At 39.8% G+C, this 20,369-nt stretch overlaps 1 long non-coding RNA gene across 1 annotated transcript; it reads left to right on the forward strand.

Moving 5' to 3' along the window:
• Nucleotides 1-344: 344 nt before the first annotated feature.
• On the forward strand, nt 345-3,577 carry LOC122228087. Its single transcript, XR_006206399.1, has 3 exons — nt 345-1,076; nt 2,167-2,246; nt 3,423-3,577. It is a non-coding gene; the product is annotated as an uncharacterized LOC122228087 (long non-coding RNA).
• Nucleotides 3,578-20,369: the final 16,792 nt, after the last annotated feature.

Below are 20,369 nucleotides of genomic sequence, written 5' to 3' on the forward strand. Positions count from 1 at the left end.
GGTGCCTTTCCCCATACAGGATTAGTTGCACTCCTTCCTGAGGTGTGAAAACTCACGCCTTGTTATTGGTGGCTTTGCTCTTCGTGAGAAAGGGGTTGTTAGCCGCTCAGAGCCTGCAGAGCATTTTAGGTCTCCCTGTAGCCACCATTGGTTTTCCTCACAATGGCTTCTATCAGGTGTGTTAAGGATGGCTACCCCTAAGAGTCCTGAGTTCCCTCTCCTTTTTCTTCCCCTACGAGGTAGTGAAGTGGCCCTGAGGTGTTCAGCAGAGAGAAGAGGCGGTGATGTCATTCTAATTGTGATTAGGGCTAATGGCCAAATGCTGAAGGTTAAAGGTGCCAAAATCCTTAACCTTTGCCTTAACTGCTTCAATGTCATCTCTTAGTTCCTGGAATAGACAATGGTCCCTTCTGCCTCAGGACTCTGCAACGCCAAGACTCTAATAGGCAAGGTGACTCAGGAGAGAAAAAAAGAGGCTCTAAAAATGTAATTCTGAAAAGTATACTTCTGAAGTAAATATACCTGTCTTCATGAAGAGATAGAAAGGGCGGTATCATGGAGGCTCTAAGGCTGGCTGAGGACCAGCCAGTTGGGCTGTCTCAGGTTTAAACAGCTGTGCTCAAAGAAAGGAAGAATAAGTAAATGACCTAGTATAAACATGAAATACGCACAGGAAACTTCATGAGGAGAGTTAGAAAGGTTAAGACTCAGAAAGAATGAAAGCTTTTGAAAAATGCCAAAGAGAACAGGATGCTTTTGAAGTTCACATCAGTGTGGGGCGTTGAGTGGGAGTGAGGTTGTGAGGTCAACCAACAACAACAAAACATCCCACTCTTGCCGGTCTTCTTTGTCTCCGTCTCCCGGGTCAGGCAGAATGTTTTTCAGCCGAGGAAGGGTGGAAGGACAACCCGGAAGAGAATTGGAAGGCCAAGATACGGAAAAAGGTCATCAGAGAGCACTGTTCAGATTTTCAGGTCTCGACACTTTGGTCCAGTTCCTACGGAGACGTGAATCGCTGAGAGGCAGCCCTTGAGGGAGCAGAGACCGTGGGGGAAAGGCCAGCTGTCCCGAACCGGGTACGCATCTCCATTTTCAAAAAGGGAGGGTATCTTATGTAGCAACTGACTGATGCACATTCACAAAGGGAAGCAAAGTTGGAGATGAGTGCGACAGTCGCAGAACTAAGGGAGTCTAGCAGAGTGGCGAAGAGAAACTGCATTTGGTTGAATGTGTTAATGAGGGCAACATGGGAGATACCACGCACTCACCGCAGGGTGAGCAATCTGTGCACGAAGAGCAATGAGCCTTAACACAAAGCAGCCATTGTTGTTTCAAGCCTTGGTGGTAGATGGGGAGACATCGTGGCTCTCCTGAAATCCTCCCTGCAGGTCTCTCCCAGCCCTGAGATACAGCCAGCTCTCAGAAGTACCTTTCTAGGGTGTGACTCTACCCTCTGTGCTTCTTCCTTCTTACCATTTCTCACCGGCTGACTTGAACTGGTAACTCTGACGCAAGGGTCATCTAGATTGGAAAGGCAATTGAGAAGAAGTTGTGAAAGGTCTGGTTATCGACTGTCGGAAAGGTGGCTCGGACGAGATTTGGTAAATGTTTGCTTCCCGGTCACCTTGGACAAGCTGATGGCTCTGACCCGTTTTTCTCATCTCAGAAATGGGAACAACGGCAAGTGGTGACCAATGCTCTCTCTCTCTCTCTCTCTCTCCAGATTTCCTGCCCTCTCCCTTGTTTTCTTTGGTCTATTCTTGGGCTCCCCATTCATTTAATTCTTGGCTGATTACACAGCCTTCCTTATCGGATTCACAGGAGTTTGCTTCTTGACCACTCTAAGTGAACAGCAAACTCTTTTAAATTGCCGCAACGTGACAAGAAATGAAAATAAAGCAGAAATTCGATCAGAGCATGTTAGGTCTAATTGTCTGCGGTTTGGTCCCCTCTAAAGAATCGCAAGGTGCCCTCCTGCCCACTGCATTCCATCACAGCAGCTCACACCCCACAGGGTGTGATTGAAAGGCACTGACTGAAAGGGGGTGCAGGTTCTAGCAGGAGCTTTCCGCTAATCAGCAATGTGACTTTGGACAAATCTTTTTACAATCCTGGCTCCGTTTCCTCATCAGCACGGTAAATGGGTTGACCTTTATTATCTCCCAGGTCCTCGCCAACTCCAGGATTTTCAAAGGCCCGTGATTCCAAGCCAAAAACTGTATTATGGAATGGGGGTGACGGCACGGGTAAGTGTAAGTTGATTAGGGAAATGGAATAGGATTTATCTTTTACATTGGCTTTCTCGATAATAAATTATGGAGTAAAGATACAGAGAAGAGAGACGCGTTTTATGTAAGCGTTCAAGAAAGCGTAGCTTATTTTAAACAATGGTTTCTGAAAATAACCTTTCATTCTTTGCCCTTATATTTCTCCTAATGGATGGCATAGAATGGCTACTCAGGCTGAATAGTGACTTTCATTCAATTTTAAGTCACCCTGTCATGTTGTATACTGACGCTTTCCATGTTAGCTGACGTTGCAGGCTGTAGCACAATGCAGAGTGAAGAGTTAGAAATGTGACATGGTCCGTCAGAAACAATGCTTGCTTTTTGCCGATCAGTTATCATTTAAAGGCTGGCATTTAGAACCATCTTTAGTTAACTCAATAGCTCTGCATCTCTGGTACGGAGGATGTCAGCCCGAGTTCATTTTTTTTGCTTATCAGATACGATGGGACAAGATGACATTAAAACGATTGAAAGAAATGATCCAGAATGCATATTTAAAACTAAAAATCAAGCAGATCTCTAAGGAGCTTAGAAGTTGCTTAGATTGATTTACTGCAGCCAGAGGATTTAAAGAAAAAAATGGTAATTGCCACAGACCATTGACCAGGATAAACCCAGATATTTCCCATTGTTGTCCTGTATCCTGATACATCACAGTCTTCTGATTTTGACTGAAGTCAAATCTTGTGAAGGGAAGAGTGTTTGAAAGTGACTAGAGCTTGCTCATTTATTTGGTCCCTGAGTTGACTCAGGCTTGTTAATCTGTAGGTGCAGCGGAGTCACTCTGTCATTAATATCCTGAATTTGCAGGCTCTCACTAGCACCTGTTCAAGCCACGAGCTGTGCTCCTCTGAAATGCTAATTCCAGGGATTTTCACAAGTGCCTGCCAGACGCCCAGCCTCATGGCTGTTCTGTTCTCCCCGTTGGGCACTGCATCCCCCTGATTGACATACAAGGGACAAGACAGAGCCCTCTCAGTGGCCCAACTGCAGGACCTCTGAGGCAACGTGGGGGGTGGGACCTCTCTCCCAATCTTTGAGAGTATACGGATATGGCACTGCTGGTAACTTTATTTATATGGAGGTGTATGAAATGGGACATTGGGGTTTGACCTGGAATCTTCTCTCCTCCAGGGTGCCAGATGAGGAATGGAAAGAGATAAGTGCCAGCACTTGGATCCTCTCCTGAGCAACTAAGTCACTGTTTTGAGGCAGTTTTTAGTCTCTTAGGATGACTTTGTCTGGGAAGTTCGTCATCCCTTGAAGTAAATAAATTTCTATCAGGTCCTCCTGGCCAGTTGCCCTGAGATGTCCAGACAGAATTTTCTAGAATGCGGTAGCACTGTAGGCTCACGTTGGGATCCCTGACACTGTTCACTCAACAACCATTTTTTGAGCATATTTTATGTGAGAAAGATTTTCTTTCTGCTTTTATTCCTCTCGTTTCTAAAGAAAAATTTTTCTTTGGAAGATTGGCTTGAATTGAAGAATTGACATTTAGGACTCCTCTCAACTGAGACCATGAAGCCATTTTCAAATAAAACACAATTAACAGAGAAGGGATGTACTTTGGAACATGGGTCTCTCCAGCCAGCATCTTTATATAGAAGAGGGCTGTTATTGAACAACTTAGACTTAACTGGTTGATCAGGCATCTTTGTAGAGAAACAGAAATAATTAGAAAAGTGCAGGAGTATTTAAACTTTTCAGAACAAGCTAGTGATGGATAATAGATAATCCAACCTTCTCCTTAGCGTTTGGGTGGTTCTGTGTCTGTACAGGGAAAGCACATTTTGGTTGTTTTAGAATTAGCCAGCATTTTTATGGATGCTTACCTCAGAATCTGAACATTATTTCAGTGACTTATTTTTCATGTATATTCTGGTGCAAAATTATTTGACTGCATCGCATATATTCATGTTTGCACGAATGGAATGTGAGACAATATTTACTCCTGCATGTATGTTGCTATTGAAGTGACCTACTTTTAAAAAGACCTTTGTACTCACAGCCTTTCATAAATTGCATATTCATATTAATGGACTACAATGTTGATTTACAAATGGCTAGGCAGTGACATATTTTATATAATTGTTCACATAACATTCTCAATTTCAATAGAGAATGCTTCTTGTCTAATTGTGCTTCCTCAATATATAGTAGTCCCTCATACTGATGGCTAAATATTGCTGTCCTTCATGTTTGGAAACGATAATACTGACAAAGATATGTAGGAATGTATCTTCCAGATCAATACGTGATCAATAGTTCATTGTAGGAGGTACTGTAGTCACGAGTGGGGGAGTCCCACATTGTAATTTTATCTTGAAGTTGGGGTTCCACAAATAAGTCAATGTACGGACCCCGAGTCGTCAATCAAGAAATTGCCTAATTGATAAATGGGTACACTCAGCCCCTTGGTCTTTCATTTTAGCAAAACTTTGTTTAAAGGATGTGCTCCCTCCGATTACTTTCTACCTAAAATGTACTTCTCTCTTGTTTCTTCCTCCCCTGCTATTTCTGTTTGGCTCTAAGCTGCTTGGGTTTATCTGTTGTCTTCTAATGCATCTGATTTTGTCAAGTTGTATGGGAGAGCACCGCCTCTCCACGTCCCGGGTCCGTGCTTTTGGCGGTATCCACTGTGGCCCAGGGTTAACATCCACTAGACACATGCCATAACCAGGCACTGACCCGTGTTCTGGGGCTAGTGAGAGGAAGGGGCCTCCTGCAGTCCAGTGAGGGAGATGGGACAAGGCCTCTGCTGCTTTGCCTGCCCAGCCTGTACCCTCAAATCTCCTTTTTCGGTCCTGTTTTGCTTTGGGGAAATACTCCTCCTTACAGATACAGCCATACAAGGATGGTCCATCCAGACCAAGGCAGGGGCCCCAGCCCAAACTACACCATGGAGACTTCTGGGGGAGAAAAAATCTTGAGCCTCAGAGGGATAAAAGCTTGGGGATCGTTCTAGGCCGTTCACCCCGGTGGTGGTGCCCTGAGTCAACATCCATTTGTTCCTGCCACCATGGTATCTGATGTTGCTCAGGTCTCTGCCTTTTGTCGGTGGCTTTTGTCAGCCTCTCCTTATACTGGAAGTTTTCCTGTGTCCCTCAAATCATTTCCTTTCTAGATTAGGTTGGCAACAGCGGGTTCCTGCTGCTGTGCCACCAAAGAACTGTAATCAATGTAGAGATAGGTGAGATGCCATCATTCAGAAAAGTAAATTGTCCAGAAAAGGTAACGCAAGGCATCTATTTGCCTTTGGGGACACGTCTTCACGTTTTCTGAGGAAACAACACCTGCGGTTCATTATAGTAATTTCGGGTTCCCATGTCACTTAGTTTCTGGAACTTGCAGCCACAGTGCAACAAAGACTTGCTTGTTGTCTCTCTAATTTGAGGATTTATAATATCGATCTATAGTGAAAGATACGGTGGCCTAAGAGTCCATTTTGAATCTCACAGTATTTTGGGGCAGCAGGGAACAATACAAAAATATAAGTAGTCAAGAATTACACTGCATGAGCAATTAACATTTTAAGGTCTGTCTAGTTCTCTCTAGCTGTGATTTTAATTGCAAACATTTTCCAACTTTGTGGATGGAAATTATCTTTTTCAGAACATGAGACCCACAGGGGCGCCTGGGTGGCTCAGTCGGTTGAGCGTCCGACTTCAGGCTCAGGTCGTGACCTCACAGTTTGTGAGTTCGAGTCCCGCGTCAGGCTCTGTGCTGACAGCTCAGAACCTGGAGCCTGCTTTGGGTTCTGTCTCCCTCTCTCTCTGCTCCTAGCCCACTCGCATTCTGTCTCTGTCTCTCTCAAAAATAAATAGACATTTAAAATTTTTTTTTTAAATATTAAAAAAAAAAACCTGAGACCCACACCTAAGAAATCTTTTAGAATTTGGGAATGGAAAATAATTTTCATGACTGATCAATAAAAACAGTAAACAGAAAGTTATACATTTTGAGCTCAGTGAATTTAGGAGGCTATCTTTATAAATGTGGTGAAGCCATTACATTAAAATAAAAGTTTTTACTATGGAAACATTTAATGCACCGATAGAAAGATAGTAAACTCTTATGTACTTACGACTTTGCTTCAATAAGTATTAACTAATGGTCACTTTCATTTCTGTTTTCCCCATTGACAGAGAAAAGTATTCCCTCTCTATTTATTTTGGAGCAAGTCCCAGATATCTTACTAATTCATCTGTAAGCATTTCAGAATGTATTTATAAAACAAGAATTTTCTTTTGTCTCTTAAACACACCGCCATATAATGATCCGATCTAAAAAAAGTTAATGATCATTCTTCTGCATTGTCAATATGCACAATATGCACTCTGGATCCTTCCTTCCTGCCTGCTCTTCCCATGGGAAAGCCCTTAGGGTCTTCTACCACACTGTCTGAGCCCTCTCTGATTTCAGCCTCAGAGTTTGATGGCAGCTGAAGCTCCGTCTCGCTGGCGGTCTTACTCTAAGTCAGAGTCCCATGTCCTTCTGCACCAAAGGAGTCACCACACCATTGGGTGCACACTGTGGCCCCACAGGGCAGGTCATAAAAGCCCAGGGTGACATTACACTACCCGGGAGGACTCTGTGGAGGAGGATTCCACCTCCTGTCCTGCAAGAAGACAATTGTCGGCAGCTTGCCATGTGCTTTTCAGAGGCCCTGGCAAAATCAGCCCCTGTGCGTAGCCACCTCCCAATGTACGTTCCTATCGGCTTTTCCTCCTTCCCAGTAATACTTCCCTGTTCCCACGATTCTGTTTCCTGGAGTAGAATCTCAAGCCCGTGGGGAATGCAAACTATGCTACGCTCTCCTTTTCTTTTCTTTCTTTCTTTCTTTTTTTTTTTTTTCACGTGGTTTGAATCCAGATCCAAATAATAATGCAATTTGTTGCATCCCACAGGTCTTTTTTTAAATCGTGGTAAAAAACATGTAACATAAAGTTTGCCATCTTAACCATTTTTAAGAGTACGGTTCAGTGGTATTAAGTACATTCACCACGTGCACCCATCAGCACCATTCTGCACAACTCATTTCACCTTGCATAACTGAGACTCTGTACTCATTAAACACCAATTCCCCCTTCCGCCTTCCTCTCGGGTCCTGGCAACCCCATTCTACCTCCTCCTATGAATTTGAGTACCCTCGGTGCCTCATATAGGCAGAGCATAGAGTATTTGCTTTTCTTTTTCTTTTCTTTTCTTTTTTTTTTTTTGTAATTTGCCTATTTCACTTAGCGCAATGTCTTCAAGTTTCATTCACATTGTGGCATGTGTCAGAACCTCCTTCTTCTTTAATGCTGAATACTATTCCATCGCATGTATATATCACATTTTGTTTATCCGTCCATCCATTGATGGACGCTTGAATTGCTGCTTCGATTGGCCGTTGTGGATCATGCTGCTATGAATATGGGTGTACGAATATCTCTTAGAGACCTTGCCTTCAGTTCAACAATGCAAAAGAGTTTCTTTACATCCTCACCAATATGTGATTTTTTTTAAGTTTATTTATTTATTTTGAGAGACGGAGATAGAAAGAGAGCACAAGTGGGGGAGAGGCAGAGAGACAGGGAGAAAGAGAATCCCAAGCAGGCTCCACACTGTCAGCACAGAGCCCAATGTGGGCTTGATCTCACAAACCGTGAGATGGTGACCTGAGGCAAAATCAAAAGTCTGATGCTTAACCGACTGAGCCACCCAGGCTCCCCTTTTTTGCTGTTTGTTTGTTTTTTTTAAGACGATCAATAGAATTTTATTTTTTTTTTTTAATTTTTTTTTTTTTTCAACTTTTTTTATTTATTTTTGGGACAGAGAGAGACAGAGCATGAACGGGGGAGGGGCAGAGAGAGAGGGAGACACAGAATCGGAAACAGGCTCCAGGCTCTGAGCCATCAGCCCAGAGCCTGACGCGGGGCTCGAACTCACGGACCGCGAGATCGTGACCTGGCTGAAGTCGGACGCTTAACCGACTGCGCCATCCAGGCGCCCCTAGAATTTTATTTTTAAAATCTGAAATGAAAAATTACATGAGATCAAGTTATCTAAAATACTGGGCTCCAAGGGGTAGGGAGAGAAGAGGGGTCAGGTCTGTTTGTGAATATCAATCTCTATGGATGGTATGTATGTGCATGTGTGTGTGTGTGTGTGTGTGTGTGTGTGTGTGTGTGTGTGTGTTGTAATAGCCATCCTAATAGGTGTGTTTTCATTGTCTTTTATTCAATAAATCTCTTGTCCATTTCTCTGTCTCTATCTCTGTATTCCTCTTGTTCTTTTTTTTTTAAGGGTATAAGATGGCTCTGTTTTTCCATAATCTTCTTTTTTCTGATTCCATGCCTATACTGCTGATTTACAATGCAAGGGTTGTTTTAAAAAGACTCAGGAACCAACTTGAGTGGGTTGTCACTGACTAAAGATGAACTAATTTGTGCATGAATAAAGATAACAGTTGTAATGAATTAAACCAATTTAAACGTATCAAATATATTTAAAGAAATGATTTCATAATGACACTAAAATAAAAAAGAAAGAAAAATTCATCAGTCACCTTCGGAGGATTGTATGGCTCCAATTTTATTATTTTGAAAGCTGGTAAGTAAATTAATAGAGTCAAGCTTTTATCCTGCTTTTCCTATACTAATCGTAATGGAGATAACCAGATTATTAATGAGACGGTTTCCCTTTACAAAGCATTCCAGTTAATAAATAAAGACAAAAATAATATTACAGTCACATTTTGTAACTCCCACTGACCTGATGGAGTTGGACATTGGGAATCATTGTCTGCTACCGTGGTAAAATGGACAGTGACCAGACATTACGTGCCCCTCAATGGAAGTTCACAGCACCACCTTTGAAATATTCTTGCCCAAAAAATAAAACCTGAATCTCACTGAGTCTGTAGATTTACTGACCAATTAACGAGAAGTACAGGTCAAAGGGAATGAGTGTGTATTTTTTTAACTTAATTTATACAATTAATTTTGGAATGATGACAGACATTGAACCTGTGAATGAATGTATATTCATTGTGCAAAGTAAACCCAGATTTTTTTTTTTCCAGAAATTCCACACAAAAGCACAAAAATGTTTGCCTAGTTCAAATTCTTGTCTTAGGAAGGGGTTAATCTTTGTGGCAAAGGAGGCTTTTTAAAAAGAGGTTGGCACTTAACATGATGCCTATTATTTCTCTCGACATCCTATCTTCTTATCTTGCTCTTGGTTTTGTGGAATAAGATGAAAGAAAATTGCTAGCACTCTGTAACACTGTGTGCTTGGTTTTAGTAATCTCAGCTTTGATTCGGATATTTTAAATGTTTGCCTCTCTGAAAAAGTGGAAAAAAAAAGAGTGAGACTCAAATAAGGGGCCAGTGGGGTGAGGGGCAGTTAAATTGGATTCTGTACTGTTTAGTTCCCTGACTATAGGAATAATTCTATTAATAATCTTGTCTTCTGACCTTATGTAGTCTGGATCCTTTGTTCTCTAGCTGTTGAATACACATATCTTTCAGCGAACAGTGAAAATCTAAGGATTTTGAAATACCAGCTTAAAAGTTATTTGCTTTACTTGGAAACCAAGAATGAATTCTAAGAGTTATCCCCTATGTCAAGTCTAGGAATGTTTGGGTATTATTGGCTTTAATGATTGATACGGAATTCTTTTTTATATGGGAGCAAGATGCAAATGGCAAGATGACTTCCAATCCTCATTGGAAGGCGAGTTATTTACTACTTGTTTCAAATCTGTTCGTGATTAATACTTATTGCTAAAGATTTATTGTGTGGTGCCATTTCAGTCCTTCAAACATTTAGCAGGTTTTCATTAGATACGTGTTGAGTGCCAGCTAAGTACCAAGTATTATACTGGGTCATGGGACTTTAGCAGTGAAGGAGATGTACACATTCTCTTCTCTCCAGAAGATTATAGTTTGGTGGGTTTTCAGGAAAGCATATGCCAAGACGGAATTAGAAAGGAAAGAGATGGGAGAAAAGACCTGTAACGAACGGATCGTGGAGAAGGGAGTAGAGGTAGATGACAACAGCCTCAGAATATGAGTGAATCTGACAATATCACAAGAAGAGAGGATAAGGTGGGAAGAACCTAAGTCCGCAGGGTAGATTTGCGAAAGTCTCAGCTCACCTGATGGGGAGCCCGGAGCAAAACTTACTCATTGTAGGAGTCATATTGGTCACATTGGCCAGGAATGGCCCAGCTGTAATACCTCTATTGTGTTTGGTCATTGGCTCAGAGCAACCTTGGCAAAGTATGGCCTTGGTGTGAATGCCACGGTGGATCCAATAGGTATGGAGGCTGGAGTCTGTCAGCTAAATGGACAAGTTCTTTTCAGAAGGGTGATCTAAAAGGTTCATGGTCATGGCCATTGCCATGAAGGCAAACACTGAACAAATGATTTTAAGGATAAGGTGTCCCCTTATCCTTATATAAGGATAAGGTGATCCCTTATCCCTTATTAGGGATTTTACGTGGGTATTTGGTGGTATAGAGGGTAAGTTTAATGGCAGTCGCTATTCTTGCCCTGCTCTGCCCTGTGTCACAGGGAGCAACGTTGCCCAGCTTTCCTTATCCTATGCCTTTCAGACAGGTTCAGCCAGTGGGAGACACTGGGCAGGAGACTGGAAAGCAGAGAGGAGGAGAATCCAGCGTGTTTCTCCCCTTCTGTATCCACCTCTTCTGGTCTCTCCAGCAATAGCTGCATCCTCTCTGGGTGTCCAGATCCCATCAGAAAGTCCCTCACCTAGTGGCCCTCGCTTCCTCTGAATAGCCATGGTCTCTGAGACACAGCTTGCTGACATTGCCCTTTATTCCGTGGAGACCCTGGTAACTTCCCGCTGCTATTCTGTTACTCGTCTCTTGCCTCACTCTTCCCTATTTAGCTTCACAGTTTTTTCACCACCTTTGTAACCAGTTCTTTGTATTAAATCCCTTTTGTTTGAAATACCTAGAGAGCTCTTATTTCCTAGTTATGCCCTGACTGGTAGCCCTGGTCTGAAGAGTTCATAGAGATTTCCCTGACAGACTTACATTTCAGGTAAAACCTAAGATCTGAGTGGGGGCCATCCAAAACGGACTGATTGTAGGACTATGACTGGTATGGTACTTGTACATTATCTTTTCTTCTCAGTGATTTTAGCATAAGGGCTAAATGTACCGATTTTGGAGCTGGAAGGCCTGAGTGCAAATCATAGCATCTGTTACTTTCCAGATAAGTGACCTGAGGCACTTTACCAGGTTCCCTGTGCTTCAGCGTCCTCTATTGTAAAACAATAATAACATCACCCTCATGGAGGCTATGAGAAGTCGGATAATATGTGTAAACAACTTAATGTTTGATCATTTTTCCCACATGCATAGCAGGACTCAGTGGAGCTTTCTCATGCACTCAAACTTCAGGAGAAGAATATTGTATATAGGGTATAGACGCTGCTTCATTTTCAACTAGAATCTAATGTTTCAGGGGAGAAGTCTGAGGTCAGCCTGACGTTTTGTTACTCATTCTAGGTCACCTTCTTTTCCTGCCTGGATTCTTGTGAGTTTCTTTCTCATCCTAGAAATTCAATAATTTGGGGAGGGATACGTCAAAGTGTTGGTCATTTTCATTGTTTTGATTGACATACAGGTGTGTCCTATAATTCTGCAGGTTTATTTATTTTATTCTTTTCAGGGATTTTTTTTCCTATTTTATATGTATACACACACACACATATGTGTATATACACACACGGATATATACACATGTATATTTTTAATGTTCGTTTATTTTTGAAAGAGACAGAGGGACAAAGCATGAGTGGGGGAGAGGCAGAGAGAGAGACACACACAGAATCTGAAGCAGGCTCCAAGCTCTGAGTTGTCAGCACAGAGCCCGACACGGGTTCAAACTCACGAACTGTGAAATCATGACTTGAGCTGACGTCAGACATTTATCTGACTGTGCCACCGAGACGCAGCCTCCCCTATTATATTATTGATACAATTTTCTATTCTATTCTATTGGTCTGGGAGAAATCAACATTTTCCTTTCAATTTATAAATTGACTCAGTCAGTTCATGTGACATTTTACATAAAAAGCAGCAGGCTCTTAGAACCAAGTTAGTGATTATGGGATATACCATCAGTAAGGCCAAATCTGGAGACAATTTTATTGTCCTCTGGTTATTTTTATTGTCCTCTGGATATTGTCCTCTGGATTTATGACCTCTTTGATGCAGATAGTGCTGTCCAAGCTGCTGGAAGTGCCAGATCCTTTGCAACCTGTGTGGTTAATTGGAAAGCTACTTTTACTCTCAGAGTCTATGTCTACCCTCTGTCTCCTCCTACCCGTGTCTCTTTTGTTATGTCATTTGGAGCAGTCCAGGATTTCACTTACACCCAGTACCACGCTTTATTCAATGATGAATATAGCTCTGGGCTGTGGCCAATTAGGAGCTATAAATGTACATATTATAAAAATAATCACAACTTAACAGGCAAAGACCTTAGGGGGCTGATTTGCTCACACTAGAGGCTCAGTCTGTCCTGATTCTTCATTGGCTGCACCTGGAAATACAGGCTCTAGAGCCAGCGGAAAGGGAACATCTTGGGAATGAACATCACAGTCTAGGATAACCTGGACTTTCGGAACCATTGTCACATGGCAATGACACGGTGGTAAAGAGGGTGGATTGCAAAGAAAGATAAACTAGGCTCAAATCTCTGCTCTTCCTTCTGACTGGGTGATCTTTGACCAATCAGTTAATTCTGCTAAGCTTTAGGTTGCAATCAGTAAGACGGTGACGATTATAATACTTTCCAAATAGGACTGAAGTGATTATTAGATTAAATGATGTTTTCTTTGTCTCTGATAAATAGAAAATATTTAATATATCTAAGCTGTTATTATCATTCTGATTGTTACTAGTCAATATCCAAATCAGTATATTTTAGCACTGTGTCTTTCTTATTTTTACCTAATAAATACAGTTATTCTTTTTTAAGATAAAAAATTGGGGTTGCTATCCTCATGCTATCCTCATATTTGGCTCCTAAGGAAAACAACCCACAATATAGGCAAGGAGGTCAATGCATGGCACATTCAAGCTAGCATTCTGTTTTTAGCAAGAATAACCTGGAGGAGAATGCTGGAAGTTTAAAGCCCTATTTCTTAAATGGCTGTGGACTGGGGTGTTCTATTTTCTCTTCCAGGAAGATCAATTATCTAGATGTCAGATTTCTGCTGCTTGCTCCTCTATTTTATCGTTTTTCTATGACTTTTCATTTCTTTTTCCTTTACCTTTGTTTTCTGGAAAAACATGTCAAATCTTTCTCCATATCCCAGATATGTTTTCTTTTAGCTTTATTGAGATAGAGTTGACATTACAGCACTGTATAAGTTTAAGGTATACACCATAATGTCTTGGCTTATGTATATTACATATATTGTGAAATAATTGCCACCCCATAAGTTTAGTTAATACCCATATCTTCATATAGTTATCATGAGATGAGATGAGAACTTTTAGGATCTACTCTGTTAGGAACTGTCAAATATACCATAGAGTAGTGTTAACTGTCATCACCATGTTGTATATTACATCCCCCCTGCTTATGTATCTTGTAACTTACTTGAAGTTTCTACCTTTTGACCACCTTCCTCCAGTTCCCTCCCTCCCCCTGCCATAACCACAAATCTGATCTCTTTTTCTACGAGTGTTTTTTAGATTCACATATAAATGAGATCATATAGTATTTGTTTTCTTTCTCTGAAGTATTTGCTTTAACTGTCAATATTTGTTTTCTTTCTCTTCTCTTTCTTTTGCCTGACTGATTTCACTGAGCATAATGCCCTCAAGATCCATCTATGTTGCTACACATGGATACACACATATATATATATATCCATTATATACACATATACACACACATATATATAATATATATATGTGTATATATTATATATATTATATATACATAATATATATACATATATACATATATGTATATATACATATACGTATATATGTATACATATACATATATGTGTGTGTGTGTGTGTGTGTGTATATATATATATATATATATATATATATATATATATATATATATTATATATAATCCATTCACCTGTTGATGGATATTTAGGTTGTTTCATGCCCTGGCTGTTGTGAACAATACCATAGTGAACTTGGGAGTCCAGATATCTCTTTGACAGTGACTTTGTTTTCTTTGGATACCTACCCAGAAGATTTAATGTTTTGTGAGGCAATTTAGTTCTTCATGGCTGTAAGTGATATTTTAAATACTGCCATGACATGATTAATTACCTTATATTCTTTACATTTTTTTCCCCAAGTGCAGTCACCTTCCCTTCAAATTTATCTTCCTCTATCTTATCTTCTATTTTAAATATTATGAAAACAATGTTCTAAAATGTTTGTTCCTTGGAACAAATCTTTGTAAAAACACACTCTTCCAGCTTTATCATGTTATCTTTACTTTCTTGCCAAAATTTTTCAAGGGCTAAACACTTTATTTTTTTGTATACTTATCTTTGATAGAAGGCAGCTCTATTTTGACCTGTTACTTGAACAAAATTTAAGAGGCACATTCTCTTTGGGACTGCTCACTGTTTGGCCTGATATTTTTAGTCCTACTTTTATATCCTTATATCTTAAGATAAAAAAAGAGATAATATAGATTCATGTTAATAGTTTGGTTATTAGGCAGACAGGAAGACATGGAATGAAGAAAATCATGGCATGGGCAGTCCCAGAAGGAGAACAGCAATTTACATACTTGTTGAACCCAGCTTCCAGGTTTCCATATCTGATCTTCCTTTTAACCTAGTGATAGCTTTTAGGCACATGACATCATATCCTGTTATCTTCCTGCCAATCTGGGCAAATGTCCTTCTGTTTTAGGGAAATGCCTCAGAGTCAGGATGAATTTGTCAGTTGGGGAGAAGCTGCCTGTCTGTGCTCCCTTTGGTGTGGTTTCACGTATTTCTTCAGCTCAGTGCTTCTGCCTTGGAGTGTTTTCATGCAGCCTGAAACTGACTCTAGGGCGAGGAGTTCCTAATTTTTCTATAATCCCTTCCTTCCTTTTTCCTTCCCTCTCTTCCTTCCTCCTCTTTGCATCCATCTTTCTCTCCCTTTCCTTCTTTCCTTCCTTCCTTCCTCCCCCTCTCTCTCTCTTTTTGGGAAAAATTCTCCTTTAATTTATACAACTATTTCATCACTGGGAAAGGGGAATCCGTAACAGGAAATCGGGGCCAGCAAAAATCCTGATTTATCTCTACTTGAGGTGGCCTGCTCCCATGATGCTGGTGGAGTGGTGCAAGAAGTCCAAGTCAAGTCCCTTTCTGTTTCTTGCCTCAATTTCTTACAACTCTTATTGGTTGGGTGAGGGCACTTGGCTAAGTGGGGGCTGCAATCTAGATTCTTGCTGGCTGAGCTGTGTAACCTTGAGCAGGACTGCTTCCACTAAGAGTAAGAGGCGTTATCTAAAAATTATCATAAATACCTTGTTACTTGCCCAGGCTGGGGGACCTGAGTCTTCCTGAAAGGTGGGAGGGGGGAGGCTTATTTCTAGTTTGCACAAAAATTTAGCATGGGCTATTAATAGCTCTTACAACATTAGGTGAATTTGTGGGCTGTGTGCTTTCTTGGAAAGAAGATTACCAATTAGCTCTTGGTGATTTGCTTCAATCTCAGTCTATCTAGGCCACCTCTGGGAGAAATTCCTTGACATACTTTGCTTACTTTTCAATTGATATGGAAGGGGAATTTTGGCCTACTTTTCTGTTCTCAACCCCCTGACAATCACTGCTTTATGTGAAAAAAAAAAATTAATTGGTTGTAAAACTTGAATGGATGAATGAATGTATGAATGAATGAATAAGTGAATGAAGAAAGAAAGAAAGAAAGAAAGAAAGAAAGAAAGAAAGAAAGAAAGAAAGAATATATAACATGGAATACCTTTCTCCCATCCCTGTCCCCAATTTGTCGAGTTCTTACTCCACTGCCATTGTTCATAGTTTATTGTGCTCCCTTCTACAATTTGTTCACGTATACACAAGCAAATACAAATACAGATTCTTTATTATTTCCTCATTATTCTTTTAAAAAGAAACGGTATACTATAATGCCTCCATTAATATTTTTGGTTTCATCTAACACATATCTTCAAAAACTTTCCAGATTTGGACACTGAAGTTCTTCATTCTTTTATCTAGCTGCATATTCCATTGCATGGATAAGCATTCAACCAGTCTGTTCTAGATAAACGTTAGGGATGTTTCCAATCGTTTGTTCTTAAGAATGATTGCTCTTAAGAATCATTTGTCCTTATAATGTACTATAATGAAGAATCTTTTTTAAAATTCCAGTGTACTTAACATACAGCATTATATTCAAGTGTATAACATAGTGATTCAAGAGTTCCATATAATACACAGTGTTCATTACTACACATGTACTCTTAACCCTCTTCACCTATTTTCTCCATCCCCTGCCCCACCTCCCCTCTGGGAACCATCGGTTTAGTCTCTGTAGGTAACAGTCTGATTTTTAGTTTGTCTCTTTTTTTCCTTTTGTTTGTTTTGTTTCTTAAATTCCACATATGAGTGCAATCATATGTTATTTGTCTTTCTCTGACTGACTAGTTTCATTTAGCATAATCCTCTCTAGCTCCATCCATGTTGTTGCAAATGGCAAGATATCATCCTTATGGCTGAGTAATATTCCATTGTGTGTGTGTGTGTGTGTGTGTGTATGTGCACACACACACACATATATATATATATATATATATATATTCTTTATATAATGAATAATCTTGTACATTATTCATTTTACACATGGGCAAATATGTCAGTAGGATAAATACCCAGAAGCAGAAGGTCCATAAGGTCCACTGAGTCCAGTGGTATTTGGATTTATGATGTTTATATATATTGTCAAATTACCATTCGTAAGATTTCAGCCATTTAGGGGCGCCTGGGTGGCTCAGTCAGTTGAGCCTCCGACTTCGGCTCAGGTCATGATCTTACAGTTCGTGAGTTTGAGCCCGCATGGGGTTCTGTGCTGACGGCTCAGAGCCTGGAGCCTGCTTCGGATTCTGTGTCTTCCTCTCTCTGACCCTCCCCCATTTGTGCTCTGTCTCTCTCTGTCTCAAAAATAAACATTAAAAAAATTTTTTAAAAAATATTTCAGCCATTTATATTTCTATGAATAAAGTCTGAAAATATTTCCCTCTAGACTTGCTAGAATAGTGTATTATCAAGCTTTTAGATTGTATTCATGATACATGATAGGTGAGACAGGGTATTAGTGTCATTTAATTTGCATTTCTCTTATTGTGAGATTGGGTCTGAGTATCTTTTCATAAGACTATATAAGACATTTGTATTTCACTTCTGTGAGCTCTGTTGATATCATTTTTTTCCTCTTCGGTTATTGGTTTTTAATTATTTAAATTATTTTGAGGAGCATTTTATACATTAACGTAGTTGTTTCTCTGTTATATGAATTGTAAAGATTTTTTTTTGTTGTTGCCCATTTATTTTTTATCTTTTGCTTTTGTTTTTATTGTATTTTCCAGGTAGAAATCTTTTTTAATGTAAACAATTATCAGTATTTCCTTTTATGGCTCCTGGATTTTGAAGAATATTTTGAAAAAAAATCCTTGAAATGAGGTTTATGAAGAAATTCTCCCATATTTTATCCTATGATTTAATTGTGCACATGGATATTTTTGATGGATTTCGAGTTGTTCTTGAGTTTATGCATTGTATAATGTATTAAGTACAAGTTATGGATATATATATATATATATTTTTTTTTTTTTCTAGTTGGCTACCTCCTCTAAGCAGGAACAAGGTATCAATTCTCATTCTCATCACTTTTATTCATCCTGTCACTGGAGGTATTAATCTATGTAATTATACTATTAAAGAAAGCTAATACAGTCACAGAAATTTTAAGGAAGTTAAAAAAATCACTATTATTTGGTGATATTATTATATACCTGGAAAACACAAGAACTAACTGAAAAGAAAATACTAAAAAATAAGAGATTAAATAACTAGCATGGTAAACATTTATCCATATAAACCAATAGTTTCATTTATAAATAACAATCAGTTTTAAGAGCTAAAATAATTTGTAAAAATTCTATACATAGTAGCAGCAAAAAAATAAAATACCTAGGAATACATTTAATAAAGTATATACATGATCTGTATAATGTTTAGAACACTGTTAAGAGGTACCAAAAATTTGCTGAACAAATTGAACACTATGTCTTACAGTAATAGTAACAAGATCATTCTTACCAAACTAACTTATAAATTGGCAGGTCAATAAAAGGATTACAGGCAAATTTTTAAAATATGCATGTTGGTGCAAATGGATTTGTAGAAAAATAAACAGAAAGAGCTCATGAAATTCTGAGAAACAACACTGAACAGAGACCAGATATTAAACCTATTACAGAGCCACAGAATGTAATGCAACACTCTTCCGGTGCATAGCTAGACAGACCAGAGGAATAAATAGGAAGTTCAGAAATAGACTCCAACAGATCATGGAGATTTTGTACATGATAAGGGTGCAGTCTTAACCTAGTGGGGAAAGGGGGATGTTGGAACAACTCATTTATTTTAAACCACAAGTTGTGAATCATCGTATAAACACAGGAAAAATTCTAAAATGCATCACAACAGCCCCGCATCCTAGAAAAGCTGATGAGATTGAAGATGAACTTTGGGTTCTGACTAAACCCACAACTTCAACAGAGAAATAACTCGTTCCTATGCCAGAGCAAAGCACGTTGCCAAATTCCATCTATTGAGATCGGGACAGGGTTTATATATATTCCTTTCCCATCCCCCAGCGTATAGGTATATGGGAGGGGAGGGGAGTTAGACTTTTATAGAAGCGAAGCAGAATACTTACAATATAACCGTAGGAATCATTTGTAAAAATTGCTTTTAAACGTTCGCTGCTTACTGGGGAGACAAGGCGGTATTCTTGAACAATTTTTGAAATACCTGTGTCAGTCAGTGTAGAGGAAACTTTGTAGGACAACAGGATAGCTGCCTTTTGTTGTCTTACAAATAATTTTTGCTTTATTCTGAAGCTAGCATGGAGAAGACCTGCAGGTCACGGAGAGTCCACCAGCAGGCGGGATACGGGGAGACGCAAGCTGTGTGCGGTGTTAATTGCTCTCATTAGTGCTCAGGAATTCTTAGGGAAGTATTGCGGCTTAGAGCTGCAGCACTAGGGTTTTCGTCTCCAGGTGTTCTTATTTTAGGTTCCTGCTTTATCGCCTTGCTTGCCTAATTTCACTTTCACCCATTTTCTAGGTGAAATTTGAACGAAATTTCTTCAGATCTTTCTGAGATACTGGGCGAGATAGCAGGGTTGTATAGCTGAACCAAGTCAGGGTCTTCAAGTCGTTGGATTCAGGGTGCAGTATAAATGCAAAGCAGGATGCACCATAAAGCAAAATGCTAATTATTGCAGGCAATACAGATGCTAGTTTTAAAGGTACCAGATGTGAAGCGTCTCTCAATAGCACGGGCTGGCTCCTGGAAAAGAACACGAGGCATGCGAATGGTATAAACCGAGTAAAACAAATCACTCGGAAGAATAAAAACCACCGAGTAAGCAGAGCTACAACTATCCTCAGAAAAATTAGGATGGCACTTTCTGGAAGACAGCCAGGTGGAATGGGCACGAAAATATCTGGTAAAACACTGGGTTCCCCCCACCCCCCAATTTTTTTGAACATGGATGAATCATACTTCTGTTTGTTTTCTTCGTACGTTGCTGTGTGGTTTAATAAGAGGTTCGAATGCCACTTAGAGGATTTGGACACAATTCAATCTAAATTGTGAGAATTTTTCAAGGCTGAGTAGTGAGTTGATAACGGATTTATTATGTGCCATGAAGACCAGGTGAAACACATGAGTGTTCATGGAGAAGGTGAATTGTTCTCAACTATCCACAAGAATAAGTTGGTCTTTTAAGGAATTTATTTGTATCACATATCCCAAAAGGTTTGTGTCCAGTGC

This window comes from Panthera leo, chromosome C1 (genome assembly GCF_018350215.1).
Source record: "Panthera leo isolate Ple1 chromosome C1, P.leo_Ple1_pat1.1, whole genome shotgun sequence".
NCBI classification, from domain to species: domain Eukaryota; kingdom Metazoa; phylum Chordata; class Mammalia; order Carnivora; family Felidae; genus Panthera; species Panthera leo.